Source organism: Scyliorhinus canicula, chromosome 1 (genome assembly GCF_902713615.1).
Source record: "Scyliorhinus canicula chromosome 1, sScyCan1.1, whole genome shotgun sequence".
In the NCBI taxonomy this organism is placed as follows: Eukaryota; Metazoa; Chordata; class Chondrichthyes; order Carcharhiniformes; family Scyliorhinidae; genus Scyliorhinus; species Scyliorhinus canicula.
Genome location: NC_052146.1, coordinates 266,428,902 through 266,448,919, shown reverse-complemented (window position 1 = coordinate 266,448,919; position 20,018 = coordinate 266,428,902). Strand labels below are relative to the sequence as shown.

The window sequence follows — 20,018 nt, the reverse complement described above, 5'->3', positions numbered from 1 at the left end:
CTGTGCTTGAAAGCTAATTAATTATGCACAGTTAAGTGTTGGGCTGAATCAACTGGTGGATTGGGAGCTGATTCGTCCACCTGCCTTTATTTGCTCAGGTTGAAGGTCAAAGTACCACAGTTAAAGGTGAGCCGAACACACACAATGGGTTACAAAGAGAAGCTGAGCAGTATCTCCAGCAGCAGCGCACCCCTCCCCAATGAACTCAATGCATTCTATGCTCGGTCTGAGCAGGAAACCAACGATCCGCTGTTGAGTGCCCCAGGACCCCATAACACACCCATACCCACCATCACAGCTTCCAAAGTCAGATCGGCTTTCCTGAAAGTGAACCCTCGGAAAGCAATGGGTACGGGCGGGATCCCTGGTTGTGCACTCAGAGCCTGCACGGACCAGCTGGCAGATGTGTTCGTGGACATCTTTAACCTGTCCCTACTCCGCTCCGAGGCCCCCACCCACTTCAAGAATACCACCATCATATCGGTGCCAAAGAAGAACCAGGCAATGTGCCTCAATGACTACTGTCCGGTGGGCCTGACTTCAGTTGTAATGAAGTGCTTCAAGAGTTGATCATGAAGCGCATCACCTCCATACTCCCAGACCGCCTTGATCCACTGCAATTCACATACCGCCGCAACTGGTCCACAGCAGATGCCATCTCCCTGGCCCTACACTTATCCCTAGAGCATCTCAACAACAAGAACTCCTACATCAGACTCCTATTTATTGACTATAGCTCCGCCTTCAAAACCATAATCCCAGCTAAATTCATATCAAAGCTCCAAAACCTAGGACTTGGCTCCTCACTCTGCAACTGGATCCTCGACTTTCTAACCCATAGACCACAATCAATAAGAATAAACAACAACACCTCCTCCACAATAGCCCTCAATACCAGGACCCAACGAGGCTGCATACGTAGCCCCCTACTATACTCCCTGTACACACACGACTGCGTGGCAAAACTTGGTTCCAAATCCATCTCCAAGTTTGCTGACAATACGACCATAGTGGGCCGGATCTCGAATAATGACGAGTCAGAATACAGGAAGGAGATAGAGAAATAGAGAACCTGGTGGAGTGGTGTAACGACAACAATCTCTCCCTCAATGCCAGCAAAACTAAAGAGCTGGTCATTGACTTCAGGAACAAAGTACTGTACACATCCCTGTCAGTATCAACGGGACATCCGAGGTGGAGATGGTTAGCAGTTTCAAATTCCTAGGGGTGCACATCACCAAAAATCTGTCCTGGTCCACTCACGTCGACGTTATCACCAAGAAAGCACAACAGCGCCTATACTTCCTCAGGAAACTAAGGAAATTCGGCATGTCCACATTAACCCTTACCAACTTTTACAGATGCACCATAGAAAGCATCCTATCGGGCTGCATCACAGCCTGGTATGGCAACTGCTCGGCCCAGGACCGCAAAGAGCTTCAGAGAGTCGTGAATACTGCCCAGTCCATCACATGAACCTGCCTCCCATCCATGGACTCCATCTACACCTCGCGCTGCCTGGGGAAAGCGGACAGCATAATCAAGGATCCCTCCCACCCGGCTTACTCACTCTTCCAACTTCTTCCATCGGGCAGGAGATACAGAAGTCTGAGAACACGCACAAACAGACTCAAAAACAGCTTCTTCCCCACTGTCACCAGACTCCTAAATGACCCTCTTATTGACTGACCTCATTAACACTACACCCTGTATGCTTCAACCGATGCCAATGCTTTATAGTTACATTGTATATCTTGTGTTGCCCTATTATGTATTTTCTTGTATTTTCTTGAATTTATTCTAATTCCCTTTTCTTCCCATGTACTGAAAGATCTGTTGAGCTGCTTGCAGAAAAATACTTTTCACTGTACCTCGGTACACATGACAATAAACAAATCCATCCATCCAATATGTATTTTCTTTTATTTCCTTTCCTTTTTATGTACTTAATGATCCGTTGAGCTGCTCGCAGAAAAATACTTTTCACTGTACCTCGGTACACATAACAATAAACAAAATCCAATCCCTCTCACTCTCTCCAGCCAACCTGTCTCCAGGACATTGGCAGTGATGGCATCCACCAATAACAAGAAGGTTGAAAGACTTTAGAAGACGGCAGCACCCTGCTTCACCACCAGGCCCTCAAGTCCTTGATCAGAGGAGTGCGGTCACACAGGGATGTGCTGTATCCCAGGGATGGGTCCAGGGGGCACACCAGCCTCACCTCTCTGGTCTGGCAGGCCATCAAAGAGGATGTCACCTGCAGCCAAAATGCCATCCAATGTAGGCAGAGGATGAATGATCTAATTTGCTCTGTCAGGATAAGTCACCCATCAACTCCATCCAATATCACACTGTCATCATGGCACTGTGCACTGAAACAGCTACTCTGTTCAGGAATTGGACACAACCATTAGCGGTGGACACATCATCACATACCTCACATCTCCGCCATCCCATCTATCATACCCTGCACTCTCCATCCTCAGTGCCTTCTGGGGATGGCTCACCACATAAAGGGGACATGCATCTTTCCCACGCTCTGCCCCGCCCTTCTCACTACACACCCTCCTTTTGTTTTCATCCAGGGCAAGCTTTCCCAAAATAGGCAGGAAAGTTTGCAGAACGGTGGGGGGAGAACGGCAACATCATTTCCCTCACTCAATTCAAGCAGGATGCTGCCAAGATCGCTGTGGAGGATGGGGATCACTCCTGTGGGGGAGAGAAGCTGGATTGTCCTAGCAACCTCATATAGGTCTGAGCTCCATCACCTCATTACTCATGGTGAGTAATGTGTAGTCTTATGTTCCTCACGCTCATCAACTGAAACTCCATTCACCACCTTATAGGCAACAGCAGATTAGAGGCCCACAAAGCAGCCCATCGTAAGTCCCAGCCCCCAGGCCACATCCGAAGAGGAATCACTGGAAGAACTCCGCTGCACTCTCTACTAATGCAGGAACAACTCTTTGGTGGGGCACAGCTCTAGTTTAGGCTCGGGCTCACCCACTGGAGAACACCTCACTGACACGTCCGCCAGAAGCCAGAGGCAGGGACAGCCCCAGTCTCCGGCACTCAGGGGGGCTGCTGGATACCAGCCACCTGCTCAGTCCGAGTCAGACGATGAGCCTCTGTGAACTGCCACCAACTCAATGCTGGAGATGCAACACCAGGCAGCGAATCACCAGGCAGTGAATCACCAGGCAGTGAATCACCAGGCAGCAGAACACCAGGCAGTGAATCACCAGGCAGCAGAACACCAGGCAGTGAATCACCAGGCAGCGAATCACCAGGCAGTGAATCACCAGGCAGTGAATCACCAGGCAGTGAATCACCAGGCAGCGAATCACCAGGCAGTCCAACACCAGGCAGCGAATCACCAGGCAGCGAATCACCAGGCAGTGGAACACCAGGCAGCGAAACACCAGGCAGTGAATCACCAGGCAGTGGAACACCAGGCAGTGAATCACCAGGCGGTGAATCACCAGGCAGTGAAACACCAGGCAGTGAATCACCAGGCAGTGGAACACCAGGCAGTGAATCACCAGGCAGTGAATCACCAGGCAGTGGAACACCAGGCAGTGAATCACCAGGCAGCGGATCACCAGGCAGTGAATCACCAGGCAGTGGCTCACCCACTGGAGAACACCTCACTGACACGTCCGCCAGAAGCCAGAGGCAGGGACAGCCCAGGTCTCCGGCACTCAGGGGGGCTTCTGGATACCAGCCACCTGCTCAGTCCGAGTCAGACGATGAGCCTCTGTGAACTGCCACCAACTCAATGCTGGAGATGCAACACCAGGCAGCGAATCACCATGCAGCGAATCACCAGGCAGCGGAACACCAGGCAGTGAATCACCAGGCAGTGAATCACCAGGCAGCGAATCACCAGGCAGCGAATCACCAGGCAGTGAATCACCAGGCAGTGAATCACCAGGCAGCGAATCACCAGGCAGCGAATCACCAGGCAGTGAATCACCAGGCAGTGAATCACCAGGCAGCGAATCACCAGGTAGTGGAACACCAGGCAGCGAATCACCAGGCAGTGAATCACCAGGCAGTGAATCACCAGGCAGTGGAACACCAGGCAGTGAATCACCAGGCAGCGAAACACCAGGCACTGAATCACCAGGCAGTGGAACACCAGGCAGTGGAACACCAGGCAGTGAATCACCAGGCAGTGAATCACCAGGCAGTGAATCACCAGGCAGCGAATCACCAGGCAGCGGAACACCAGGCAGCGGAACACCAGGCAGCGGAACACCAGGCAGTGAATCACCAGGCAGCGAAACACCAGGCAGTGAATCACCAGGCAGTGGAACACCAGGCAGTGAATCACCAGGCAGCGAAACACCAGGCAGTGAATCACCAGGCAGCGGAACACCAGGCAGTGAATCACCAGGCAGCAGAACACCAGGCAGCGAATCACCAGGCAGCGGAACACCAGGCAGCGGAACACCAGGCAGCGGAACACCAGGCAGTGGAACACCAGGCAGCGGAACACCAGGCAGCGGAACACCAAGCAGCGGAACACCAGGCAGCGGAACACCAGGCAGCGAATCACCAGGCAGCGAATCACCAGGCAGCGGAACACCAGGCAGCGGAACACCAGGCAGTGGAACACCAGGCAGCGGAACACCAGGCAGCGGAACACCAGGCAGTGGAACACCAGGCAGTGAATCACCAGGCAGTGGAACACCAGGCAGTGAATCACCAGGCAGTGAATCACCAGGCAGTGGAACACCAGGCAGTGAATCACCAGGCAGCGGATCACCAGGCAGTGAATCACCAGGCAGTGGCTCACCCACTGGAGAACACCTCACTGACACGTCCACCAGAAGCCAGAGGCAGGGACAGCCCCGGTCTCCGGCACTCAGGGGGGCTGCTGGATAACAGCCACCTGCTCAGTCCGAGTCAGACGATGAGCCTCTGTGAACTGCCACCAACTCAATGCTGGAGATGCAACACCAGGCAACGAATCACCAGGCAGCGAATCACCAGGCAGTGAATCACCAGGCAGTGAATCACCAGGCAGCAGAACACCAGGCAGTGAATCACCAGGCAGCGAATCACCAGGCAGTGAATCACCAGGCAGTGAATCACCAGGCAGCGAATCACCAGATAGTGGAACACCAGGCAGCGAATCACCAGGCAGTGAATCACCAGGCAGTGAATCGCCAGGCAGTGAATCACCAGGCAGCGAATCACCAGGCAGTGGAACACCAGGCAGCGAAACACCAGGCACTGAATCACCAGGCAGCGGAACACCAGGCAGTGAATCACCAGGCAGTGAATCACCAGGCAGTGGAACACCAGGCAGTGAATCACCAGGCAGCGGATCACCAGGCAGTGAATCACCAGGCAGTGACTCACCCACTAGAGAACACCTCACTGACACGTCCGCCAGAAGCCAGAGGCAGGGACAGCCCCGGTCTCCGGCACTCAGGGGGGCTGCTGGATACCAGCCACCTGCTCAGTCCGAGTCAGACGATGAGCCTCTGTGAACTGCCACCAACTCAATGCTGGAGATGCAACACCAGGCAGCGAATCACCAGGCAGCGAATCACCAGGCAGTGAATCACCAGGAAGTGAATCACCAGGCAGTGAATCACCAGGCAGCAGAACACCAGGCAGTGAATCACCAGGCAGCGAATCACCAGGCAGTGAATCACCAGGCAGTGAATCACCAGGCAGCGAATCACCAGGTAGTGGAACACCAGGCAGCGAATCACCAGGCAGTGAATCACCAGGCAGTGAATCACCAGGCAGCGAATCACCAGGCAGTGGAACACCAGGCAGCGAAACACCAGGCACTGAATCACCAGGCAGCGGAACACCAGGCAGTGAATCACCAGGCAGTGGAATACCAGGCAGTGAATCACCAGGCAGCGAATCACCAGGCAGCGGAACACCAGGCAGCGGAACACCAGGCAGCGAATCACCAGGAAGTGAATCACCAGGCAGTGAATCACCAGGCAGCAGAACACCAGGCAGTGAATCACCAGGCAGCGAATCACCAGGCAGTGAATCACCAGGCAGCGAATCACCAGGTAGTGGAACACCAGGCAGCGAATCACCAGGCAGTGAATCACCAGGCAGTGAATCACCAGGCAGCGAATCACCAGGCAGTGGAACACCAGGCAGCGAAACACCAGGCACTGAATCACCAGGCAGTGGAACACCAGGCAGTGAATCACCAGGCAGCGAATCACCAGGCAGTGGAACACCAGGCAGCGAAACACCAGGCACTGAATCACCAGGCAGAGAATCACCAGGCAGAGAATTACCAGGCAGCGGAACACCAGGCAGTGAATCACCAGGCAGCGGAACACCAGGCAGCGGAACACCAGGCAGCGGAACACCAGGCAGCGGAACACCAGGCAGCGGAACACCAGGCAGTGAATCACCAGGCAGTGAATCACCAGGCAGTGAATCACCAGGCAGTGGAACACCAGGCAGCGAATCACCAGGCAGTGAATCACCAGGCAGCGAATCACCAGGCAGTGAATCACCAGGCAGTGGAACACCAGGCAGCGGAACACCAGGCAGTGGAACACCAGGCAGTGAATCACCAGGCAGTGGAACACCAGGCAGTGAATCACCAGGCAGTGAATCACCAGGCAGTGGAACACCAGGCAGTGAATCACCAGGCAGCGGATCACCAGGCAGTGAATCACCAGGCAGTGAATCACCAGGCAGTGGAACACCAGGCAGTGGAACACCAGACAGCGAATCACCAGGCAGCGGAACACCAGGCAGCGGAACACCAGGCAGTGGAACACCAGACAGCGAATCACCAGGCAGCGGATCACCAGGCAGCGGAACACCAGGCAGTGGAACACCAGGCAGCAGAACACCAGGCAGTGAATCACCAGACAGCAGAACACCAGGCAGTGAATCACCAGGCAGCGGAACACCAGACAGCAGAACACCAGGCAGTGGAACACCAGGCAGCGAATCACCAGGCAGTGGAACACCAGACAGAATTTCAGCAGTCACTCGGCAGACTTGAGTGAAGGACGGAGGAGTCCACCAACGTTCTGTCTGATGTCGTGGCTCCAACATGCCAACACCTCAAGGTCACCATGGGAAAGGTGGAAACCCTTATGGACAGCTTGGTCCAGCAGGTTTTGCCAGATTTGCGCTCGGCCCTGGACACCGTGGCCCTTGTGGACACGATCAAGATGGAGCTCACAGGGGATCGAGGCATCTTGACCTTCCTCCAGGTGCACCATCTCCTCGAGGAGTCAGGACGGTGCCCCCGACCACACACAGGGAGGATGAGACTTAGCCGGACACACTCTCAGGATATTCCAGGGATGTGCAGCTGCTCTCAGTCCCATCTGCCTGTGACCCCATCCAGCTGCTCAGACCCACAGAGGGTGCCTCTATCCCTGGGTAGGATGCCAGTGAAGATAGTTTCTACACCTTTGCGTAATGTCAGAGGTGTGTTTAGATCTTTATTCTAAGTGTATGATACATGCACTTCAAACCAGTCTTCCTCACAGAAGACTATTGTGTGAGGGAAACTCACAATAGGAGATTGTGCCTGAGGAGACACAACTGGCAGCAGTTGTGTCTCCTCAGTGACAGTAGCAAAAGACAAGATATGGACGGGAGGTGGAGATCTTTGGACATGTCCTTATCTCAGTGGCTGCTATATTTTCATCATTATCTGGTGGCAAAAGCTTCAAGTCATCTCTTGCTCTCATTCCTGAGTGGACTCTCAGTTCGCAGAGTGAGCGCCTTCACAGGTCACTGGGGATCTTTGCAGAGATTATCGCCTGATGATTCATTAGGCCAGAAAGTGCAAATGTGAATGCAGAGTTCGTTATTCGTAGACATAGAACATACAGTGCAGGAGGCCATTTGGCCCATCGGGCCTGCACCGACCCACTTAATCCCTCACTTCCACCCTATCCCCGTAACCCAATAACCCCATCTAACCTTTTTTGGACACTAAGGACAATTTATCATGGCCAATCCACCTAACCTGCACGTCTTTGGACTGTGGGAGGAAACCGGAGCACCCGGAGGACACCCACTCAGGCCTGGGGAGAAGGTGCAGACTCTGCACAGACAGTGACCCAGTGGGGAATTGAACCTGGGACCCTGGCCCTGTGAAGCCATAGTGCTAACCACTGTGTTACCGTGCTGCCCATTATTGCTGCAAATGTTTTGACATCCCTCCAGAGGAAGGAGAATGGCTTGATGGCTAGGTGAAATGTTACCTTCAATTTATTGCTCCTGGAACCTGTCAACAATTAAAGTGTCACGTCAGCACCCTCTCGATGTTCCTGGGCTTCCCAATCTTCATCCTCCAATGAACTCTCATCCTACTCCAATTCATCCACTAGTAAGGGATTATCTATTCACATTGACAGCTTGTGAAGGGCACAACACATTACGAACATGCAGGAAACACTATCAGGAGGGCATTAGGGCCTGGTTTAGCTCACTGGGCTAAATCACTGGCTTTTAAAGCAGACCAAGGCAGGCCAGCAGCACGGTTCAATTCCCATACCAGCCTCCCCGAACAGGTGCCGGAATGTGGTGACTAGGGACTTTTCACAGTAACTTCATTGAAGCCTACTCGTGACAATAAGCGATTTTAATTTTCATTTCATTTCATTGTATTGGACCACCCGTAAGGTCTAAGCATCTAAAGCGCATCTTCAGAATCTCACTGGCCTGCCCTACCATGAAGTGTGTGGAGCTGTGAGCAGGGTTGTACATGTCCTCAGAATGACTGATGATGACGCATCAGTGTTATCAGCCAGCGTTTCAGTGGGTCACCTCAACCAGCCTTCCCTGCAGATGTACTTGACCCTCTCAAATCTCAGGCACCTGGGAGTGACTCAGGATGTAGGAGTCATGGAGTACCCAGCACCAAACATGCATTATCTGGTTCCAATGATCACACACCAGTTGAGCATTGAGAGAATAGTAGCTGTAGTGGTTTATAAACATTAGGTGCTGCTGCCATGAAGCCCTTAAAGCCACATGAGCACAGTCGATTGGACCCGACACTCTAGGGAAGCCTGAGATGATGGAGAAGCTGATGAATCTCATAGCCTGGCTATCTTCGTTCAGAGCAAACCCGACATACTGATGTACCTTCCTGTAAAGAGCATTTGTCACCTCTGATGTGTTTCAAGCTGAGGGATGCCACAGAATCTCTTGTTATTCCCTGTCGAGAAATAGAGTACGATGGCCGTATTTAAAGTAGCTGGCAGGGATGCCCTCCAACTCTACATGGTGTCAGGACTTCGCAAAGAATTTGGCATATGTGACCTACCAGAGCTTGGGACAAGTGCAGACGTGCCCCACATTGTCTCTCACTCGTTTGTAGGTAGGAGAGTCTTCTTCGGTATACTCTTATTCTGGTGAATCATTTCCATTGTCTGCATCTCTCCACCTTTCCCTCATTGTTGCTCTGGTCCCCTTTGACTCTGGACATTAGCCGGGGCCTCCTCGTGGAAATACGCTCTGCATCACTTCACCTCGCCTCCTTTGCCTCCTATTGCACTTGGACCCTCAGAATGCAACATTAAGCTCCGGAACCAGTTCTTCTTTGACTTTGTGTCTAAAGTTCAACATTGTAGACATTAATGAGGAACGGTTCCACATAGTGAGGCTCACAATCTGCTCCTTTTAGGTTCTGTAATGGTCTACAATAATTTCAGCCATTCTTGCATTGTCACTGATGCAGCCTTGTTTTTGATGTGTTACCACCCTCACTGAGGTCATCAAAATGCCATCCCAGGAGTGTGACTTCTCAATCGCTGATTGGTGAGTGAAGTTTACAATGACAAGCGCGACCTAACTTGCCTCAATGCTCCAATCTATGATCTAGCATTCTAATTACCAATACATCGCTTCTGGTTAATAACTGGATGCCCTTTGGCCTGTTGGAATACCAATTCTGGAGATCATTTTCATGCTCGGCGGAAATCTTGATTTTGCCCTCTCCCGCTATTTACCCGAAGAATCTCTTGTTAATGAAAATGAAAATCGCTTATTGTCACGAGTGGGCTTCAATGAAGTTACTGTGAAAAGCCCCTAGTCGCCACATTCCGGCGCCTGTCCGGGGAGGCTGGTACGGGAATCGAACCGTGCTGCTGGCCTGCTTGGTCTGCTTTAAAAGCCAGCAATTTAGCTGAGTGAGCTAAACCAGCCCCTAGCTATAATCCCTGTAGAGAAATAGAGTACGATGGCCATATTTTAAGTAGCTGGCAGGGATGCCCTCCAACTCTACATGGTGTTCAACGCAGTCACTGAATCGCGCCCTTGGTTTCCCTTTTACCTCCCCCCTACTTTGTTAACATTTTACATACCTAGATGGGTCCCTGATTCCCACCCTCAGACTGCCCCCTTCCAGCCATCATTTCCCCCTCCTCCTCTTCCACTGGCAAAGCCTTCCTGCTCCTCTCCTTTCCACCCCACAACCCCTTCCATGGCTTTCTTTGCACATTGCCCTCCCCTCCCCATGTGCTTACCATTCCCCACCATCGCCCCTCTCTCCAAACCCCTTCCCCAGTGGATATTCTGGTTTCTTACTGCTCAGCCCTGACGAGTAGTACTGCACAGTAACTAAATAAAGTCGCCATATTCCCGATGACCATCGGCTGCTTTCCCCTGTGAGGGGGAGAGCTGACTGGTGGTGATTTAACCTGAGATCACCACATCTGAGGCGAGGGGCAAGGTTGAGAAGCCGGGGCCTTCATCAATAACCTCAGTCAGTAGGGGAATTGAACCCGTACTGTTGGCCTTGCTCTGCATCACAAACCAGCTGTCCGGCTAACTGAGCTAAACCAGCAGCACTGGACAGTACTGTCTCTCCAGACAACGGTGGCACTCAACAGGATCGGACTACTCCAAATCTCCCCTTGGTCATAATACTACTCCATATCTGAAAGTTGTGTCCTGCCTGGGTACCACTGCACAGTGGTGTCCTTATGACCATGGAGGCAAGCACTGGTAACCCTCAGCTGTGTGGTTTTCGACTGCCATTGAGATGAGACCAGCACCATGGAAGATGAGGTGTTGCACTCACCTCAAAACCACAAGCGCAGTGAGGTCTGATGTGTGCAAAACACCCTCTTTCAAATGAGATTCAGAGCGCTGACCCACCCTCGGGAGATTTGCAAACTATTTTTACGCCGGACAATTTCCGGCTTTTTGCCTGCCGCTGGATTCTCTGTTCCTGCCCACTGCAAATCCTGCCAAAGGCAGGATGCTGAATTCCGCCATATGTTTCTAAAAAATGATTAAAGATAACGTTTATTTTAATGTCTTCCAATGGTTCCTCTGATAATAGAACATGAGAGTGCTGTTTAACATTGGTTTTCACATGCCCTCCAAAACAAACAGTTTGTTTTTTGCACTTTTGTTTGGGATGTGCCCACTCAGTACGGACTGTGAGGCTGAGAAAACACCTCACGTGGAGTAAGGAGTACTGATAATTTTTTGTAACGAGTAGAATAGCAATGTAATGTGACCAGGTGCAGTGTTAACATTGTCTTGTCTGTTGGAATTTAGCACGACGTACTGCTGTCACTTTGTTTCCATTACCGATTGTCTGTGTTTTACTGACAGGACACGCTACAATAAGGTGCCTCCTTTTAGCAGAAAGCGTGGTCACCCTGTGACCTGAAGAATCTGCCTATAACAATGGTTTCATTAATCAACAGTGACATGGTGCCTGGGCTGTTTCCTTGAGATTTAACACCCATCCTCCCTACATCAGCTATTTCCTGCTCGCTAAGGTTAAATGACCTTCTTTATTACTCTCCTTACATCTGGCTACTTAATTCTGCCTCTCAGGCTCTTGTAATGTGCATGACTGCTCCAAAAACACAACACTTTCACAATTAAGTGGACAACCTTTTCTCAAAATAGCCGTTTCCTCTGCAACGCGTCTTCCACACAAGCTTACACAATTCTGTCACCGTAATCAGAAACAAAATGACGTTCCCTCTATTCCTTGTTAAGCTGTGAAAGAAAAATGAAAAGAAAAATAACAGAGCACATAGATCGCAAGAAAACAGATATAAGTTAATTTTTTTCTATAATCCAAATTCTGTTTTCAAATCCTTCCTTAGTCTCTTCCTCTCTATCCAACGTCCTCTCGCCAAGCAACTTGCCAAGTTTCTGCGCTCCTTCAATTCTGGGTTCTTGCACATTCTGACAATTCACTCACTTCACCATTGGCTGCCATATCTCAGATCCTCAGCCCTAAGTTCTGGAATTCACTTCTTAAACATTGCTTCCTCTTTAGCTCTCGCTGAACCTATCTGGGTACCCTGCGTCCTCTCCAGTGCCCTTTTGCGACTCGCACCCTGGATGGTAATGGCCACCTGAGCTCTCACCTCCGATATCCCCTTCGGAGGTGAAGTCGTCAGGTTTTCATTTTCATACAGCCGTTATAAATCGCACCAGCAGGATCGATGAATGTTCATTGAAGGGGAAAATTGAAGGAGAGGACAGAACGCAACCAGACCCTGTTAACAACCCAGATCTTCCATAGAGAAAGTAAAAAGAGAACAAGAACAAGAGCCAAAAGCAAATAAATCAAACCCTGCACAACCCCATTACCCTGCAGCAGGACCAAAGACAAAACAAATCATTGAACCACCAACACCACCCCAAAAGGGCAAGAGGCAACCATGGGGTCAAGACCCAAGACTCAAGAGGAATATAGCGTGGTCCCAGTCGGAGAGACGGGAGGATGGGAGGGCCATCAGAGTGGCTCCCAAACTGGGGGCACCCTGGGATGGAGAGTCGGCGCGCTTCCCCAACCCCCCAAAATTGCAGGATCCCCCCATTCAACCAACCAAAAGCCAACAAAATCGATCCGTTTGTCAGTGCCTGTAAGGCCAACCTCCCAACACCACCCTCACTCGCCCGCAAGGGCCTCAAAACTAAGAGGAATATGGGTAACGCCCCGAACACCTCACCAAGTCTGAAGCAAAGTGATGAAGAGAAAGAGCAAAAACTGTCAGAACTAACCCCTCGGATCCACCATATTACGTCAAAACAAAGACCGGCCGGTCTTTGTTTTGACGTAATATGGTGAATCCGAGGGGTTAGTTCTGACAGTTTTTGCTCTTTCTCTTCATCACTTTGCCCACATGGGCTAGCCTGACTCTCAGGAGGAATTAACCAAGGATAAAGACTGGGCCCCATCTTCAGACCTACCCCATCTCAACATTTCTCCAAACATGGATCACCCACTCGGGACCCCCCCCATAGTGCCCTCAAATGGAGGTGCCATCCCTTGTGGGACAACAGGATATGACCGCAACACAGGGCCTGGCCTAGCCCACGCCACCACACAAAAAAGAAACAGGCTAATGACTGTGACACTGGGCCTAGCCTAACCCAGCACCAAGAATAAAAACATGAGAGAACTAGCCCCAACGACTACCAGGGCCTCTCTGTCCAACACCACCCCAGCGCTAGGCCCGCTTGGTCCTGCAGGGAACACAACACTTAAAGGAACCTGCTGAGAGGGCCCACCCCACCAGACACATTACCCACACCACAAATAGAGGATATTAAGGCCGACCTCACCACAAACGTTTTTACAGCAGAAGAACAGTCAAAGGGGGAGACCCAATTCAGGATAAATGACCTTAAGGGGAGCTCGACAAATCTTGTCCTCAACATGATAAAATACAGTCCGTCTGGGCCTGTAGAGGAATAAACGCAGCTAGAAGAAAAGGATTAGATCCGACTGCAGGGGACCTTCCTCGAACATAGAAGGGACGGAACTAAACTTACCACCCATTCACGCTCCGGCTCTGCTCATCCTCCCCGCAAGGATATAGCAGGATAAATAAACTGTGCTCAAATCCCAGAAACAATATCCAGTCTAACATGATAAAACCTTATTAATGTAGAATAATTGACAGTACAAGACATCACCCCCAGAGGCTGGTTTAGCACAGTGGGCTAAACAGCTGGCTTGTAATGCAGAACACGGCCAGCAGCACGGGTTCAATTCCTGTACCGGCCTCCTCGAACAGACGCCAGAATGTGGTGACCAGGGGCTTTTCACAGTAACTTCATTGAAGCCTACTTCTGACAATAAGTTATTATTATTATTGAATAATTCACTTCCCTACAACCAGATTAAATAACCACATTAACAGACAACACCTTGATTAGAGCATCTTCCAGGGGCTTCAATGGATTTCAAAGACCGGAACATGAGCTTCATTACTTCCAGCCTGTCAACATGACTGGGCCCAGGTGGTCAACAACCTGCAGGAGGCCCCCACCCTTCTCGGCCGACACCTGGAACTGTTGTCGACAGAAAATTGTCGACTCGCTATGTCGAGTTATTGGAACTGCATTCCATCAGCATTCTAACAAAGCTTAATAGATCTGAAATCTTGGCTGCCTTTCTCTACAGATATTGCTCGACATGTTGAGCAATTCTAACATTATCGCTTTTTCCCTCAGATTTCTAGCAACTGCGGATTTTGTCCTTTGGATAACACTCCACTTACCTAAGTCTAGGGAACTAAGCATTGCTTAGCAGTGATAGAGACAAGGCACAGGGTCCCATTGCATGAACAGGATCCCTGTTGTATTTAACAATTAAAACTGTGCAGGAGTGTGTGTTTGCCAGCTCTCTTTCAGTGTTATCTACATAGATCTATAGAATATGCGCAATGCAAAAATATGAAGGATGTTGATGCAGGCCAGAATATGGTCCACTTTCCCGGTGTCCCGACTCCATTCCTGCATCTTTGTCCCGGTCACGAATTGAGTGGCAGACCCATCTAAGATCCCAAACCTGCAAAGATCCTTCCTCCTGGCAAGCTGGCAACAAAAGCAAGAATGCGAGCTGGGAATCAGTCCCGCCTTCAATACCCGCCTTGAATGAGAAAATCCAGCCTGTGATCTCGTCATTTAGCCCCTTGATGTTTGTAAGACATTCCAAATTTGGCTGCTATAATTATAACAATAGCTACACTACAATAATGAGTGAATGGCTATGAGGTATTTTGCAATGTCCAACAGCAGCAAAAGTTATTACAGAAGTACAAGTCTATTCTTTTTCTTTCTTTCTATATTTTGGAGGTTCTGCTGCACAAATGGATCAATGTGTTCAAATCTGATTAAATGGCAGACAGGTGAACTGGTTATAATGCAAGTGTTCATATAATTATGTGGCACAGAATAATTTCCAGTCTTGTGTCCTAAAAGCTACATTGGACTAAGAATTCCGCAGATATCTCCACAAATGAAATGGCGTCATCTCAATCTAATTTACTTTCTTTTTGCCTAATTATGGAAAAGAGTGTCCTTTTGCAGGCATTCGGGGAGGGAATCTTGTGTCCTCCCCTGTGGGGAGTTCAGTGGCAGGGAAGGCATCTAATTAGGCGGGAAGGTGGTGAGTGGTGACCTCGTCTCCACCCTGATTAAGCCCGTGACAGGAAAGCTCTTCATGGCCTGCCATTAATTGAGGCTCATCAGTGTGTGATTATGTCTACTTAAGTACCTCATCTCACAGCCACTGACTCACCGCCGCTAACGCAGTGGCAGGAGAGGAAACCGTCATGCGAGAACCATTCCCGTGTCGTTGGTGCTGATCCCCCCTCCACACAACTCTCTGCGATCGCCACCCCACGACTATCCCCCACCCTCACCCCCACACCTCCAAACAGATATCATTGGCCTCTAGTTTGGGATCCAGCAATAACCCTTGGATTCTCAGCTTCAGGCGGCTGTTGTACCAGAAGCAGCCACCGTCTCTCCAGTGGGGCTGCAGTACAATAGAGCTGGTTGACGTACAGCGTCGCAGGCCTTCCCAAAAATAGGCCATGCTTCGCTCTTGCCTACTCTCCAGCTGACACCCAGGACCCCAGTCGCCTCCACAAGATTCCGTCCAGGAGATGGGAGACAAGTTAGTGTCTCCCATACATTTCATTGCACACAATCAGTAAAAAATCTAATGCTTTATCAGACACATGTGCCTTTATTTTTCATTGCGCCCAAAGCTTAAGGCGCAGTTACATTCCAGCTCTCACACACACACACAGGCACTTTCTGCAATGATGCCATCAGGGAAAAAAGATGCAGCTTAGTTCTTTGAATGAACACTGCAATTTAAAGATTATGTGGTGTTTACCCAGCTGTAAGGTACAAATTTTTTGGTTTTAAAATTTGAAGTGACAGACTGTCTTTATATTTGTGATCAAAATCTCTCAATGAATTTCGTACCACCAGCACACCTTGTCAAACATTGTGATGAAGGGGAAACAATGGATTGTCAATGTGCACATGCTTTGCAGTTACACAATTACAGCCTTCTGATATTATCATTGTCCTCTCAGAATTTCTGCATGTGTTGATCCATTAAATTTCTCAACAAAAAATAAATAATTCTGCTTCTACATTCGAAATGTATATTTTCTTCTCATTCTATATGAATAAAAATTAACATAGACCTGTCCAATAGCTGGACAGAATTTTGTAATTGTGCTAAACCTTTCTGCTTAAACCTCGCCTTGGGAATTGTGCTGAATTCCAAATGCTATACTATGTGAAGGATATCAGGGTTTGAAGAGACTACCTAGACAACAGATTTGTCAGAACAAGACCAGGGATGGGGGACCTCAGTTATTTGGAGCAACTATAGAAGCTGAGATTCTACTCCTTCAGGGCAAACAAAAGGTTAAAGGTGTTCAAAACAAAGACGGGTTTCAATAAATTTTAATGAGGATCAACTGTTTCCCCTGGCAGGTGGGTCATTGGCCAAGGGATACATATTAAAGATAATTGTCAAAAGACCTGGAGGGGAGATGAGGAAAAATTTCTTTTGGCAGTCAGCTGATGAAGCAGTTTTCAGAAGATAATTCAATGCATGCTTGAATTGTTACAGGGATATGGGGAAAGAGGGGACAAGTGCGACTGAATGAGTCCCAATTCAAAGATCCAGTACAGGCACAATGAACCGAATGACCTTCTTCCAAGCTGTCAGATTGTATATTGGTGGTTTTTCCAACTCCTTGTTAATAACAAGCTTCAACAGGAGGACGATGGGAGTGTATTGAATAAAAATGATTTGCAAGATGCTGAATGTTTTATGCTTTGCATCAATAGAATTATGACCTGGATCCAATACTGAACCATCCTTTGTAAATTTTGAAACTGATGCAAATCCTTCTCTTTTGCTGATCCAAAAAACAATGATCCTGACAACCTTGCCACAACTCCTCCTGCCAGTGCGAACACTACCTGAGTTTGCGAGGTCAGTGAGATGGTGCCTCAGTTACATGGGGCGAGCACCACAGTGTGGTAAGTACACCACAGTGGGTGGGTGTCCCTTTGGTCACTGTCTTCCCCAGTATGACAGGGAATCCATTGTCCACACACCATTGGGGAACCCGATTCAGATATTTCTAAATCAAATGTTCCTTTTCTTCAGGGATTGGTGCCTCTCATCATTCCAGATCTCCCTCCACCCCCACCCCCACTCCCCTCTGAGGAAAGCCATTTGCCCTGATCTGAATGCTGGTATGCTTCCCCTACCTTGAAATGCTGACATCCACGGGCAGCACATTGGCACAGTGGTAGCACTGCTGCCTCTGAGCGCTGAGAACCCGGGTTCGATCCCGGCACCGGGTCAATGTCCTTGTGGAGTTTGCACAATTTCCCAGTGTCTGCGTGGGTCTCACCCCCACAAACCCGAAGGTGTGCAGCGTAGGTAGATTGGCCACTTTAAATTGCCTCTTAATTGGAAAAAAAATGAATTGGGTATTCTAAATTTATATTTAAAAAAGAAATGCTGACCTCCAATTTGACACTGGATCAGCTCTGAGTTGAAGACGTAGAAACTCCATAACCTTGTTGGTGGCGAGCGGTGGTTTGACTCCTCAATAAACCCACCTGGGAACTCCCAGTATTGCCAACAGTATTGCCAAAGTATGACTGAGTCCCTGTCTTTTTCATATGGGTTCTGTTGAGTCTCTCATGGAAATTCAAGGCCTACATTTTTAAAGTTAACAGCTAATTTAGATGTGTGAAGGTTTACTTTCCTAAGTTTGGAATGAGCAATATAACTGGTACTGCCTGCCTGTTGCTACTGTTCTGAAGCTGGTCTCTGTCCTATGCCATAAAGGTTAAGTGTCACCATCCAACTTTTTGAGTATCAGAGTTCCAGATCCATTGAGTGCCTTCTTTCAACAAGCTAAAAAACGAAGCTCTGAACAATGCAGGACACATGATGTTAACGTCAAATCTTTTAGCACCCTACTCTTCTCAGATTGTCAAAAGAATTCTGTGGCAGGCACCAGGTAGGCTCAAAAGCAAAGAATTCTAAAACAAAGGTGAGATCAGCAGGCATTCCCTGGGACAATGTACAACAGTAATCTCGGTTCACTTTCCAAACATGCCATGACCCGTTGAGTAATGTGTCTTTGCAGCATAGCCAACAGCGAAAATATGTTTTAAGTGGTCACAGTCCTAGAATATATGTTATCTAATCAACACAGGCACTTTTGTTTGTAACTTTCATGGATCAATTCTCTGCTGTTAGGTAAATGATACTTAAATAACCCTCTGCTTACCATTTGTTTCTCAGTCAATTTTCTAAGTGCAATCCTTAGAAAATACTGTTCAGGCTCCGTGTGGAATGCATTAGCACATCAACATTTACCTCAATGAGCTGCTCATTGTCCTGCTCAGTTGATTTTGGAGGATTTATTTAACTCGGCCAAGTTCTCCTTTTGGGATATTTTGCGCAGATCAAGTTCTGGAAAATTCTAGGGGGCTTACTTGTTGCCAGGGGATCTTTGGGAGCCAATTTATCCGCTGGAGCATGAACTTTTAAAATGTTTTTTCTATCAACATTGAAAAGCAGAAATCAATAGGATACTGCAATGTGCAGTCAAACCAGCTCCACCAATTTTATGGCCTAAAGGAAAATTGAGGACTATCTGACGGGATACAGCATGTCCTTCATGTTCACAAAACTGGAAAAAAAAATCCTCTTTTCTATGTGCCACAGTATGCATCTTGGAGGCACACCTCCATTTTTATCTTTTATTGTTCAAGATTTTCTGCCTTTGCTGCCCCCTCCCTCAACCCCCCACCTCCGCGGCATGTTTTCCAGCAGTGGAGTCGGCGTGGCTCACCTGTCCCGTTTGGCCATTGGGAGGACCGGAAGATTCTGCCAGAAGACAAAGCCAGAAAATCTCGCCCAATATCTTTTCTATTCATGTAAGGACTTTAAATCCTTATCTACAGTACCACTTGGTCTTTGGAACATTGTTAATTGTTTGCCAGTTATAATGTAATAAATATTACTATGTTTTCAGTGCCAATTATTGAGCTTAAAGTTTGATGGATGAACTAATTGAGGTCTTCAAAATAATAAAGGGATTCCATAGGACTGATACAAAGGAACTATTTTCCCTGAAGGTGAATAATAATATTGTAACAATAATCTTTCTTAGTGTCATAAGTAGGCTTACATTAACACTGCAATGAAGTTACTGTAAAAATCCCCTAGTCGCCACACTACAGCGCCTGTTTGGGTACACTGAGGGAAAATTCCGAATGTCCAAATCAGTTAAAAACACGTCTTTCGGGACTTGTGGGAGGAAACCGAAGCATCCGGAGGAAACCCACGCCGACACGGGGAGATAATGCACGGGGTTAGAGGGATAGGCTGGGGTAGTAAGTCCAGGTAGAGTGCTCTTTCAGACGATCAGTGCACACTCAATGGGCTGATCAGCTTCCTTCTGCACTGTAAGAATTCTGTGGAAATCAGGCAAAGGGTTGTGGGAATCTGGAAGTCTCTCTCAAGGAGGCAGTTGACAATTGCATTTTTTAAGACTAAAATCAATTGATTTTTGTTAAGTGTTCTTATCAAGGTAAATGAAGCAAAAGTAGGTAAATGAAGTTGAGGAAGACATCAGCTATGATCTGACTGAATTATATTAGACTCATTGAAACCAATGGAAAGGAGATCAGTTGGAGGGTGTAAAGAGGGCTTGCAG

At 48.8% G+C, this 20,018-nt stretch overlaps 1 long non-coding RNA gene across 1 annotated transcript in view; it reads right to left on the bottom strand.

The window, feature by feature from the left end:
- The window catches only part of LOC119974168, a 34,817-nt gene extending 16,031 nt beyond the window's left edge, over positions 1-18,786 (bottom strand). Inside the window, exon 1 of the long non-coding RNA XR_005462469.1 lies at positions 18,585-18,786. This is a non-coding gene — a long non-coding RNA (uncharacterized LOC119974168). The remainder of the gene's footprint in view (positions 1-18,584) is intronic.
- Between the last annotated feature and the right edge of the window lie 1,232 nt (positions 18,787-20,018).